The 8,396-nt window shown below is 36.0% G+C and overlaps 1 pseudogene; it reads left to right on the top strand.

The window, feature by feature from the left end:
* The first annotated feature begins 467 nt into the window (after window positions 1-467).
* Window positions 468-1,805, top strand: LOC150110216 (adult-specific rigid cuticular protein 15.7 pseudogene; annotated as a pseudogene).
* The last annotated feature ends 6,591 nt before the right edge of the window (window positions 1,806-8,396 follow it).

Genomic DNA, 8,396 nt, shown 5'->3' with positions numbered 1-8,396 from the left:
ATTCAGGTTTCAGTCAATACCTGAAAATTCTAGAGTATGAAAATTAACTAAAGAAAAAGAAAACAAGTTATTATGACCAACTTAAAGATTGATTTGATAAAGGAATGGAATTCTTTTCCACTTATGTTGGTGAAGTAAGTTAATTGACTTAATGTGAGAGAAACCCAACTTTAGGTTTCTTTGTTTAAAAAAAAAGAGAGAACAGAAAAGAAATTAATGTAAGGTCGTTTAAACTGGAGTAAATAACAGGTAAGGGAGAGGCCCATAAAGATCTCAAGCAGTTTACCTTCGCATACCAATCAGTCGCTTTACCGGTTAGCGGGTAACGGTCTAGTATATCGGTCGGTGGTCGTGAAGGACAAGGTTACCACGTCTGTCCAGCAGGACCCTTCTCTGGGTATAAAAGGGGTTTCTTCGGTTTCCAGAATCTACCTTCAGCTTTGGTAAAAGCAGCCTAAGCAGTCACAATGATCGCTAAGGTAAGTATGGTTAACCGTATCTCATTATAGAGTAAAATTTTGTTTTATATGATACTACCGTCTAGCAAAGGAATTTTAAATTGTACAGTATGCATATTATGATAATGACTAATCCATGCGTGAATGAATGCTATTTCGTATAGTATTTATTCTGTAATTATTATTAAAATATATTTCAAAGTTTGCATTATCTGCTGCTTTATACTGAAGATTTTGGATTATTGAGTACATAATAATTATTGCATATCCTGACGAACTTGTAAAATAAAAAAAGTAGATTACTTAATCATAAAAACTACAGTAAAATTTATTTCTGGCTAGAAGCATGCTTAGACATATAATAAAATAAAAAATTTTCCTAGTTTACGTAAACATAAATTAGAGGATAGATTAATATATTTTATAACATTACAATAAAATATAAATGCATAAAAGTTCTTTATTCTGATTAAATAATTAAAATTATTAGAGCAGTCACCTAAACTTTACTCTTTAAATCTACATATTCTTTACAATATTCAAAGATCCTACAGCTTTTTTTAACTTAATTTTTCATAAAATCGCAAATGGAAATAGAATATTGTTGTTTTCCTTACAGATTGTCATCTTTTGCTTCTTTCTGGCCATTGCTAATGGCTACGCACACCTAGGTGGTGCTAGTGTCAGCTCTCGGCAACAAGATGTAAGTGCTGTTTTTGCATATTTCATTTCATTTAAAATAACTGGTACTAATTTGCCTTACTGCATTTTTATTCAATATTATTAACATATCATTCAGGTTTAAAATAACACTAATAATTATTAATGTTATTTTATATATAAGAATAATAAATTATAATTTATTATTCTTAATTAATCGCTGAAATAAACTTCCAAACTTTGTGATGTAAAGCATGGCTTATCAGGTTTCTATTCTTTATATAGGACTTTGGCAACTACGGATTCAACTACCAGGTTGCTGATGGTCTCGGAGCCACCAATGCACGATATGAAACCGGAAACGGCAAAGTCCAGAGGGGAGCCTACACCTTGACTGACATCGATGGTCGTGCCCGTCGTGTTGAATACGTTGCCGATGGAGCTGGTTTCCGCGCAACTGTGAAGACCAACGAACCCGGTACTGCCAATAGTGCACCTGCTGCTGCCTACATCGCATCTCCCTATGCCATGCCATCTGCTCCAGTTGCAGTTGGTGCTCCAGTTGTTGCTAAGGCTGTAGTCGGTGCTCCAGTAGCCTATGGAGTAGGTGCTGCAGGCTGGGGTTATGGAGCAGGCTTGGGCTATGGAGGCTATGGAGCTGGACTGGCCCATGGAGCATATCATTAAATTCCTCCGATCTCTTAACTTTCTAAATTAAATTATGCAATCTATTTTATATATTTTTACTTTTTCATTGATTCTGTAGTTTCCGTCGAAATCGCCCCCTTTATTTTATTTATTTTTTTTTTTGTATGCCGTTCGTCCCTCAAAGGCCCACAAACTTGTTTTATACGTATGATCGCTGGGTCTGCTGTATCAAAGTCTGCTATTGTATTGTTATAAATATTCGCGTGTTTATATTGCCAAGGGAACTGTGGGATGCGTGCTAAAGTATTAGTTGATGAAGCTCAATAAAATGTTGAACTAATAAAACTGTGTTGTCTATTATATTTTATTGCTTGTGTATTTGTGCGTGTGTGTGTGAGTGGAAGACAAATTAGCAGAGGGCTAATGATGTTCATCACAGAGACATATCGTATTTTTCAGTAAGCTGTAGAATTGGAAAGAAAATTTTCAATCGTTAATCTGTTACACAGGTATTTCAGAGAAATGGTTTGGTATCTTATCATGTCGTCCACCGCTTCTGAACAGCACTGAAGTAGGATCTACACTTGACATACTTCTTAACATTTTTCCTGCCACATATTTAATGCAGCTATTAGTTGGTAAATTATACACATGTTGATTTTTTGAGAAGGAAAAACTTTGATTGCTAATTATGTCTAAGCATTTAGCTGTTGCATATAAGATTCATATTCTTAACTAAGCATCAAACGCCTGGGCAAAAGAAACCGAAATTTCTCTATCTCAATATATCTACTAGGCTTGTTGCTTCGCTCATATTATACGATCTCGTTTAGAGAGAGAGAGAGAGAGATAGGCAGAGAGAGTTGGGCTTCTACTTGAATATAATAGTCTGTTGGTCATGTTTTAATTAACGTATTCTGTCACTATTAGGAAATTGAGTCGACTGAAGAAAACTTTTATTTTCGGTTTTCATTTCTTTTTAAAAATATACAGGGTGTTCGGGATAAATTTGACATATTTATAATTAATTATATTTTTCCGTAAGTTACATGTATTAACACAAACTTCTCTTCATTTAAAAGTTTGGACCCTTCTTCATTCACATACAAGATGTCAGAAAGGATGGATAGCTGGAACCCACCTGAATCATGGAAGAGAATAACTTGTATCATGATGATTCGTGCCCGCCATCAAAATAAGGATATTACGACTGCTGCCCAATGCTCCCTGAATACAGTAAAAACAATCAGGCATGAACTAGAGACTTGCAATGGTGACTACGAGGATGTAGCAAGAAGAAAGATCCCTAGCAGACGATCTGATTGCGTTCGTACAGCAGAATTCCTCGCAAATCTGCAGAAACAGGTGTTGAAGAACCCGCATTGGAATTCGGGCTTTGTTCGTGGAGTTGCTAACTGTAGTCAAGCCCTGGATAACAAGGGTAGCCAATGGTAGGCCGTATGTATGGCAGCAGGATTCGGCCCCTTGCCACACCTCTGGGAAAAGTCAAAAATGGTTGTCTGAAAATTTCTACGACTTCACCAGTCCAAATGTTTGGCCTCCAAACTCCCCAGACCTTAACCCCATGGATTATTTTGTATGGGGCGCAGTTGAAAAAGACACCAATCGCACTTCCAGTAATACAAAAGCCCAGTTAATGGATAAAATTAAAACAGTTTTTGCGGCCCTTCCCAGGGAGACTGTAGCATCAGCTTGTTCGAGGTTCCGAAGCAGAATTGAAGCTGTGATCGATGCTAATGGTGGTTATTTTGAGTAAATCTTGTTGATAGTATTGTAATTAACTCTGCCTGTAATGTTTTTTTGTCAATTCATTAAATTTAATAGATACAAAGAAGATTTTCTTTTTCCTTACGAAACTGTCAAATTTATCCCGAACACCCTGTATGTACTAGATATCCGAATAAATAAACTAATGAAAATGTAAGGGAAAGGGGGAGAGGTAAATCTGATGTTCTTATTTGAAGACTATAAAATTTATTTTTTTGTGCGTGAACAGTTGTTTTATATCTGACATACCTGAAGCTGTTAAAATATGAAACATGAGAGACACACACACAAACAGAGGGAGAGAGAGAGAAGACTGAAGTTTATATTGTTTTACTTATCATTCTCATATCGATAAATGGCATCTAATACTAGAATTCTCTCTCTCTCTCTCTCTCTCTCTCTCTCTCTCTCTCAGAACTTGTTTTCGGTTTATTCATTTTAGATCAACCAAACTTATTTCATCTCACTAAGAATGCCTGGGAAATTTCAAAACTGAATGAGCATTCGACATAATAAATGAAAACAACTTCTGAAAACGTCGTAAATTATCATTAAAATTAATAAATAACTTTTTTGTCTGAAATATTTCACAGAACTGCATTGTTTAGAGCAGCAACCCAGCATGTGTAACTCCATACTTAAGTCAGCAGATATTCACATCTGCTCCCAGTTTAGGATTACGAGACTCATCTTCTGATGGCAAAGCTTTTTATAAGAATGTTTAGAATCCTAGACAGGCAAACCCAGGTCTTTTCAACACAATAATACATTTGTTACCTACTGATTTGTGATGGTTTAGTGGGTAGCAAAAATTCTGATGTATTATATAATAAAGTAAGGAAATTATGCAATCATAAAACGGTGCCTAATTTCAATCTTATACAATGTTCGCTGTATGACTGCTGATTGTAGGAACTTATATTTGGTAGCCGTCATCTCGAACCTACAGAGTTCAGCCGGTAATGACGACACACTTTCATATGGAGATCAGTTGGTAGTGAGGAGATCCTTTCATTCTCATCGATGAGAAACTTTATAATGACTTTTCAACTGGATTTCTTTTGCACAATGATGAATTGGTTTCATATAACGCAAATTCGTAGCTAAAGTTTCAACAGTATTAATGAAAGAAAAAAAAAAACGACGAATTCTGTGGATATAAGATAGTTCTTAATTATAATTTGTTTTAAATAGGCATGTATATAATATTCAAATATTATTCATTTATAAATTAAAAATTCCAAAGTTTTCGAATATCCTTTATTATTTTGAAAATAATTTACCTTATAGAAGACACATTCGGAATAAATGGAATTTGAGTGATATTTGCTTAGTGATTAGAAGATTAATCGTGTAAAATTATGCATTTTTCCCAATGAAATAACGATCTGTTATTGAGAAGCAAACTAGTTAAAAATCAGATTTCCAAAAATGACTAGTTTGTGTGATTTTTCAACGACATATAACTTTTGTGTCCCAATTTTCATTTCATGTTCTTACTGAAAAGTGGAATCATATCGAAATATATGCCAGTTTTAGACTCGATAACAAAATGCTGGAATATAATATTGGTCTACTGAATTTGGCTTATAGAACTATTACATATTTAATTAATATGATGCCATTTAAAAAGTTCTAAGCTGATGTAATTGTTTAATTTGCATTAAAAATCATTATTTAGTAATAAAAGTAACAAGCGTACTACATTAAGAAAGATATTTCTTCTTCTTCTTCTTTCTCATCCGTCAGATGAAAGGGTTGAGTCTCACATGAATAAATCTTTTCCTCTGGTTCTATCATGGGCCATTTCTATCATATCTCTCCGAAGCTCGATAATTGTGACTTTTCCTTCAAAGACTGTAGCCAAGTTCTTTCTGGTCTGCCTCTTGATCGTCTTTTTCCATTCCCTGGACTTTCCTTGGAGGTGAACCATCTTAATTACTGCTAAGAATTATATCTGTGATATCTTCACTACAGTTCAATTCGTGGTTGACTTGCATATATGTTTTGTGTTCTGTCCAGGGGGGAAGGGGTCTTAATTAATTTTCTTAAGCATTTCGATGCTGCGATTTTCTGCATTTCTTTCTGATTGAGTCTCCATATGTTGCTGTAGGTATAATAATGGTTTATTAGAATTTTAGTTTGAAGCTTTTGAAATTCTGTTATTTTTCTAGATTTGATTTGATTTATTCATATTAGACTATTCTTTGTTAAGTCTGTATTTAATTGTTTCTGTGTCGTCGAAGTTGAGTAATGAGACTACCAGAATACGTAAATTGCTTTAGTTGAAGTATATGATTTTATAAGTTTATTGAAAGATATGTAAGAAATATACACTATCTACTAATAATTGTCCGGATACATCTGTTATTTGAAGTTATGGAACACTCCAGGTTTGTTAATAACATAAAAACCGGCGTACAGATAGCAGGAAGCAGTATTTCATTCCAGCAGTTGAATACAGGTGATATGGCAACACGACGTGAACTCATTGACTTCGAGAGAGGTGTCATCGTGAGCTATAGACATGAATAGCTCACATATAGACATGAGTGGCATGTCTATACTTTCCATTGCTTCTCAACATGAGCATCCAAAATTAACGGTTGGCGTTGTGATCAACAAATGGAAACGTTCTGGCATCACTAGTGCAGGAAACCACTCAGGGTGGTTGCCGAAAATGACTGAACAGGACAAGAGCGTGTTAAAACAGGTAGCACGCAAAAACAGGGTAACACCAATCAAGCGGCACAGACCGTCCGTGATGAGTTCCAGAGCGCTAATAGTACCATGGCGAGCACTAATACTATACGAAAACAACTCCATTTACTGGATTTTCAAGGAAGACCAGCGGAACACAAGCAGAACATCGCAACAACGAACAAGGTGACTCATCTGGCCTGGTGCAAAGAGCGTGTGAACTGGACAATTGACCAGTGGAAAACGGTACTCTGGAGCGATGAATCATGGTTCACCTGTTTCCAGTCTGATGGCAGGGTAAGGGTGTGAAGGGAGCCTGATGAACGCTTGTTACCACAGTGTGTTGTACCCACAGTAAAGTTTGGTGTAGGGGAGGAGTAATGGTGTGGTGTGCATTCAGCTGGTTTGGAGTGGGACCACTGGTTGTGATCTGTAGCCCATGAAGGCAGCTCAGTACCTTGATATTCTGGATAATCAAGTGCTGCCTACACTGTGGAGCTTTTATGGTTACTAACAAGACGACAATGTCCCTTGCCACAAAGTTACAGCTGTTATGGAATGGTATGACGAGATGGGTGTTAAACGACTGCCCTGTGCAGAGTCCTGACTTCAACCCCATCAAACAACTTTGGGACGAATTGGAGCGGCGATTGAGGTCCAGAGCAGCACGTCCTCGATCTGTCGCTGAACTCAGTGCTGCTTTGATGGAGGAATAGCAAATTATGCCTGATATCTGCAGCACATTGGTAGAAAGCTCCCCCCCCCCTCAAAGTGTGCAGGAGGTGATCAAAGCCAACGGTGGGCATACCCTATATTAGGGTTCATCTGCTGGTATCAGTTGTAAATTACTAAAGTGACCTGACAATTATTGGTAGATAGTGTATATCTATTATGGATTATAAGACATTTTACCATTGATGGATATTTTTACGATACCTCTGTATACTGTATTATTATTATAATACGATACAATATTAAGAAAACAAAACTTTTAAAAAATAAAGTACGATTGTGTGTGTGGTGGGTGGGTGTGTTCACGAGCAAACTGTGCTGTTTAAATTTTTATTAATTTCGACTAAATTACTGTGCGACCATTAATGCGTGACCCCTCGTAACTTCTGCGCATGGCAGAAGAAGGCGAATCCATTCCGATAATAGGGTAATCAATGCGTTTCGTAGGATGAAACGTTGGTAAATTAGCTTTTCTTTTATTAAAATTCTGGCTTTTAAAGTGTAACTCTTTTGCCTGTACAACAGTTGGAAAATTTTACGTATAAAGCACGTGATTTCGCTTGTTGGTGACGAATTCGTACATCGCCTTATTTCTTTCTCCTCTTCAACATGAATTGACTCTTCTTGGCACATTGCCAGCTGGGGTTCTCGTATCTGTGGACGGGCAGTAGTAGTTGCAACTTTCTTTCAGAGTTGAAATTCATTCAGAAAAAAACGACAATAAAAACAAAATAAGCAACCAAATAATGTCTACATTTTTTTCCGCAAATGTTTTTTTTTTTAAATAATATACTAAACAACTATGGTGTTCTCATGTGAGAGGAAGCATTTTGATCAGAATGATGAATGTGATTTCAAATTGGAATTGTGAGACTTTGCTTAAAAATTTGGGAGTTATTTCCCTTTGGTTTTGTTTCTAATCGATAAAACTTATACTAGATTTTTAAAGATATTAAATACATTTCAAATATGTGTGGCAGTGCAATGTATATCATCCAAGAATAAGCAAAAGCGATTTGTTTTTATTTTCACATTTTATTGAACTTCTTTCCCAACAATACTTTAGGCCAGCGTACCACCGTAACCCCTTGCAAAACAGCAAAGCGAAAAATTTATAACAATTCAATCGCCTTTAATAGAGCAGCAGCAGCATTGACAATCTTGTAAAGGAATGTGGACTCCGATTCTCCTAGACGTATGGATGGTGTACGAATGACAGGAAGGTATTTTGTCCAACTTGATCGGATGAAATGAAACTCTGAAAAGAGAAGAAAAGAAGGTTGGAACTTTGGGAGTAGCTCAATTAGCAGCCACAGTATTTATCAAGTAATAATAATCGTTTTAACACTTAAACCAATATGCTATACATTTACCTTTTTTATTTAGGAACAGGATTTGATGAAAGATGAT

Source organism: Typopeltis vanoorti, chromosome 1, assembly GCF_054136105.1.
Source record: "Typopeltis vanoorti isolate ZY-2024b chromosome 1, IOZ_Tvanoo_1.0, whole genome shotgun sequence".
NCBI classification, from domain to species: Eukaryota; Metazoa; Arthropoda; class Arachnida; order Uropygi; family Thelyphonidae; genus Typopeltis; species Typopeltis vanoorti.
This window is presented reverse-complemented; position numbering and strand designations above follow the sequence as displayed.